Here is a 5,988-nt window from a genome sequence, read left to right as displayed (position 1 = left end):
ACCAGAATAGAAAGCGACACATGTACCCCAATGTTCATTGCAGCACTGTTTATAATAGCCAGGACATGGAAACAACCTAGATGTCCATCAGCAGATGAATGGATAAGAAAGCTGTGGAACATATACACAATGGAGTATTACTCAGCCGTTAAAAAGAATTCATTTGAATCAGTTCTGATGAGATGGATGAAACTGGAGCCAATTATACAGAGTGAAGTAAGCCAGAAAGAAAAACACCAATACAGTATACTAACACATATATATGGAATTTAGAAAGATGGCAATGATGACCCTGTATGCAAGACAGCAAAAAAGACACAGATGTGTATAATGGACTTTTGGACTCAGAGGGAGAGGGAGAGGGTAGGATGATTTGGGAGACTGGCATTCTAACATGCATACTATCATGTAAGAATCGAATCGCCAGTCTATGTCTGACGCAGGATATAGCATGCTTGGGGCTGGTGCATGGGGATGACCCAGAGAGATGTTATGGGGAGGGAGGTGGGAGGGGGGTCCATGTGTGGGAACGCATGTAAGAATTAAAGATTTTAAAATTTTAAAAAAAAATTTTTTTTAAAGGAAAAAAATGAAAATGGAGAAATCACAACAGCTAACAGAAATACAAGGGATCATAAGAGACTACTATCAGCAACTATATGCCAATAAAATGGACAACGTGGAAGAAATGGACAAATTCTTAGAAAAGTATAACTTTCCAAAACTGAACCAGGAAGAAATAGAAAATCTAAACAGACCCATCACAAGCATGGAAATTGAAACTGTAATCAGAAATCTTCCAGCAAACAAAAGCTCAGGACCAGACGGCTTCACAGCTGAATTCTACCAAAAATTTAGAGAAGAGCTAACATCTATCCTACTCAAACTCTTCCAGAAAATTGCAGAGGAAGGTAAACTTCCAAATTCATTCTGTGAAGCCACCATCACCTTAATACCAAAGCCAGACAAAGATGCCACAAAAAAAGAAAACTACAGACCAATATCACTGATGAACATAGATGCAAAAATGCTTAACAAAATTCTAGCAAACAGAATCCAACAACACATTAAAAAGATCATACACCATGACCAAATGGGCTTTATCCCAGGGATGCAAGGATTCTTCAACATCCGCAAATCAATCAATGTAATACACCACATTATCAAATTGAAAGAAAAAAAACCATATGATTATCTCAGTAGATGCAGAGAAAGCCTTTGACAAAATTCAACATACATTTGTGATAAAAAAAAAAAAAACCTCCAGAAAGCAGGAATAGAAGGAACATACCTCAACATAATAAAAGCCACATATGATAAACCCACAGCAAACATTATCCTCAGTGGGGAAAAATTGAAAGCATTTGTCCTAAAGTCAGGAACAAGACAAGGTTGCCCATTCTCAACACTACTATTCAACATAGTTTTGGAAGTTTTAGTCACAGCAATCAGAGAAGAAAAAGAAATAAAAGGAATCCAAATTGGAAAAGAAGAAGTAAAACTCTCACTGTTTACAGATGATATGATCCTCTACATAGGAAACCCTAAAGACACCACCAGAAAATTACTAAAGCTAATCAATGAATACAGTAAAGTTTTAGGGTACAAAATTAATACTCAGAAATCCCATGCATTCCTATACACTAGCAATGAGAAAACAGAAAGAGAAATTAAGGAAACAATTTCATTCACCATTACAACAAAAAGAATAAAATACTTAGGAATAAATCTACCTAAAGAAACAAAAGACCTATATATAGAAAACTATAAAACACTGATGAAAGAAATGAAAGATGACACAAATAGATGGAGAAATATATCATGTTCATGGATTGGAAGAATCAATATAGTGAAAATGAGTATACTACCCAAAACAATCTATAGATTCAATCCAATTCCTATCAAGCTACCAATGGTATTTTTCAGAGAACTAGAACAAATAATTTTACAATTTGTATGGAAATACAAAAAACCTGGAATAGCCAAAGCAATCTTGAGAGAGAAAATGGAACTGGAAGAATCAACCTGCTTGACTTCAGATTATACTACAAAGCTACAGTCATCAAGATGGTATGGTATTGGACAAAGACAGAAATATACAATGAACAAAACAGAAATCCCAGAGATAAATCCACACACCTATGGACACCTTATCTTTGACAAAAGAAGCAAGAATCTATAATGGAGAAAAGACAATCTCTTTAGCAAGTGGTTCTGGGAAAACTGGTCAACCACTTGTAAAAGAATGAAACTAGAACACTTTCTAAAACCATACAAAAAAATAAACTCAAAATGGATTAAAGATCTAAATGTAAGACCAGGAACCATAACACTCCTAGAGGAAAACATAGACAAAACACTCTCTGACATAAATCACAGCAGGATCCTCTGTGACCCACCTCCCAGACTAATTGAAATTAAACCAAAAATAAACAAATGGGACCTAATTAAATTAAAAGCTTATTCACAATGAAAGAAACTATAAGGAATGTGAAAAGACAGCCTTCAGAATGGGAGAAAATAATAGCAAATGAAGCAAGTGACAAATAATTAATCTCAAAAATATACAAGCAGCTCATGAAGCTCAATTCCAGAAGAATAAATGACCCAATCAAAAAATGGGCCAAAGAACTAAACAGACATTTCTCCAATGAAGACATACAGATGGCTAACAAACACATGAAAAATGCTCAACATCACTCATTATCAGAGAAATGCAAATTAAAACCACAATGAGGTACCATCTCATGCTGGTCAGAATGAAAAAGTCTACAAGCAATAAATGCTGGAGAGGGTGTGGAGAAAAGGGAACCCTCTTACACTGTTGGTGGGAATGCAAACTAGCACAACCACTATGGAGAACAGTGTGGAGATTCCTTAAAAAATTGGAAACAGAACTGCTTTATGACCCAGCAATCCCACTGCTGGCATACACACCAAAGCAACCAGAATTGAAAGAGACATGGACCCCAATGTTCATCGCAGCACTGTTTACAATAGCCAGGACATGGATGCAACCTAGATCTCCATCATCAGATGAATGGATAAGAAAGCTGTGGTACATATACACAATGGAATATTACTCAGCTATTAAAAAGAATGCATTCGAATCAGTTCTAATGAGGTGGATGAAACTGGAGCCTATTCTACAGAGTGAAGTAAGTCAGAAAGAAAACTACCAATGCAGTATATTAATGCATATATATGGAATTTAGAAAGATGGTAATGATAATGCTATATGTGAGACAGAAAAAGAGACACAGATGTAAAGAACAGTCTTTTGGACTCTGCGGGAGAAGGCGAGGGTGGAATGATCTGAGAGAATAGCATTGAAACATATATATTATCATATGTGAAACAGATCGCCAGTCCAGGTTCGATGCATGAGACAGGGTGCTCAGGGCTGGTGCACTGGGATGACCCTGAGGGGTGCAATGGGGAGGGAGATGGGAGGGGGGGCTCCAGGATGGGGAACACATGTACACCCATGGCTGATTCATGTCAATGTATGGCAAAAACCACTACAATATTGTAAAGTAATTAGCCTCCAATTAAAAGAAATAAATTAATTTTAAAAGAATAAATAAAGTTTGCTCCAGGGAAGAGAAGGGCTAGAATAGAGAAATCAGTTTGTGTTGTTTCAACAGTGGACATGAGCAGTAATAAAGGACATTAACATTGGGCATGGAGTAAAGGGCCCCCTGTGAGAAATGGGGTGTAGAGAAGGAGGGCACTGGTGACCTCGAAGTTGCAGTCTGAGTGACTGGAAAGATAAGGATGACATGATCTGAAATAGGTACTTTATATGTTTAATAATGTTTAGTAAGTACATGTTTTTCCCCAGACATGGGTCTTGAGGCTTGGAGTACTCTCAGGAGCACCATATAAGTTCTCTGTGCTCATGGCTTACATCCTGGAAAGGCACTGTGGATCTCTGCCAGCTCTAAAATGAGATAGGCATAGCCCAATCCAAGGGCGAGCTTGAGTTGGCATGACCTGAAAGGCAGACAGTGTGTCTCTGTCTTAATAAAAGAGATTTTATGTCTAAAACAGGTCTCTGAAAATGTTGTAAGAATTTTTTTCTTTTGCTACTTTTTATTATGAAAAATTCTAAACATACAAAAAAATAGAAAGACTAGTATAATGAATACCCATGCATGCATTACTCATAAGTATCAACTTATGCCAAATTCATCACTTGTGTGCTGAGCTGTGTCTGACTCTTTGAGGCACCTTGGACTGTAGCCCACCAGGCTCCTATGTCCATGGAATTTTCCAGGTAAGAATACTGGAGAGAGGTGCCATTCCCCTCTCCAAGGGATCTGCCCAACTCAGGGATCAAACCTGCATCTCTTATGTATCTCTAAAAGATCAAGACCTTTTAGATATATAACCACAATACCATTGTGATTCATTTAAAAAGTGAGCAATAATTCTTTAATCTTTTTGCTTACTAAAATGAACTAGTCTGAGGTTGCTGATTTCATCATTAAAGAGCTTATGGATGTAACTAGTTTTAGGGATATTCTCATCAAAGAAGAGAAAAGACACAAACAATGTATTTGGAAATCTGTATACTGGAGGCTCAAAGCGGTAAACCTGGGTTCAGTCCCTGGGTTGGGAAGATCCCGTGGAGGAGGGCAGTATTCCTGCCTGGAGAATCCCCATGGACAGAGGAGTTAGGCGGGAATATAGTCCATGGGGTCGCAAAGAGTCAGACATGACAGCGACTAAGCACACACACATGCTGTGTATATCTTGCCACATGGAAAGTAAAGTCGCTCAATCATGTCTGACTCTTTGCGACCCCATGGACTGTAGCCTACCAGGTTCCTCCATCCGCGGGATTTTCCAGGCAAGAATACTGGAGTGGGATGCCATTGCTTTCTCCAGGAGATCTTCCCAACCCAGGGATTGAACCCAGGTCTCCCACATTGTAGGGAGACACTTTACCATCTGAGCCACCAGGGAAGCAGGAAGCAGATAATAAACAAGTAGAGAAATAAGTGGAGTAGATCACTGCAGTTAATCCTAAGTGCCAGGAGGAAAATGAAGCAGGGTGGTGTGGTGGTGGGGCTTGGGGTGGTGGGGGGCTTCCTTTCTCAGGAAGGAGCCACCAAAGGCAGAGTGAAAATGGATTGTTTCACAGAGAGAGGCTGCAGACAGAGCAGAGACCAGGAGGCCAGGAGCCTGGGATAAAGGAGGAGAAGGGGACACTGGTAACAAATGAGATCTAATCTTGCAACCATAGGAAGGAGCCTGGAATGTTTATTCCAAGTGTGAAAGGAAATCATTGGTGGATTCTGAGCTGGGAAATTAATTGATTTACGTTTAAAAAACTAGTCTTGTCTGCTGCATGGGAAAAGTGTCAGAGGCAGGCAAGGTAGGAGCCGACAGGCTGACTCATTGGGGCTCTTGCAGTTGTCATCCTACCCTTGTGTCACTAAGCATGACCCACCGGGGCTTCCCCTGCACAGACTGCCCCCATGTCCTCTATCTCCCTCCTGCTTGCAGAAAGACTTTAGCCTCCTAGGCCTTTCCCGAGTGCCAAAGAATAAATTTAGCTAGAGAAGGGAGAAAATGCAAAAATAAAGGAAAATAGTCAAGCAAGACAAAATAATAATAGTTTAACCATTCGGTAAAGTCAAGGACCTTTGGTTACTCAAGATAATATTATGAGCCATATCCTTTGAGCTGTTTTGCAGATACGAAACTCTCACCAAGTGGAAAAAGTTTACTGTATGCTGACCACAAGCCAGCAGACCCCAGAGCAGTTAGAACCAGAGAGTTGATGATGTTGACTCCCAGTTACCTCACCACCAACCAATCAGAAAAATGTCCATGACCCAATCACATACCCCTCAACCTTCTCCTCAGTAAGTGGTCCTTTTCCCTTTTCCCTACATTATCTCTAAGCAAAACCTGGAAGTGAGGAGCTGGTTCTTCGAAACATGAGTCTATCTTTTCCCCAAGAGTCGCTCAGTCATG

This window comes from Ovis canadensis, chromosome 21 (assembly GCF_042477335.2).
Source record: "Ovis canadensis isolate MfBH-ARS-UI-01 breed Bighorn chromosome 21, ARS-UI_OviCan_v2, whole genome shotgun sequence".
In the NCBI taxonomy this organism is placed as follows: Eukaryota; Metazoa; Chordata; class Mammalia; order Artiodactyla; family Bovidae; genus Ovis; species Ovis canadensis.
Note: the sequence above shows the minus strand (reverse complement) of the source record.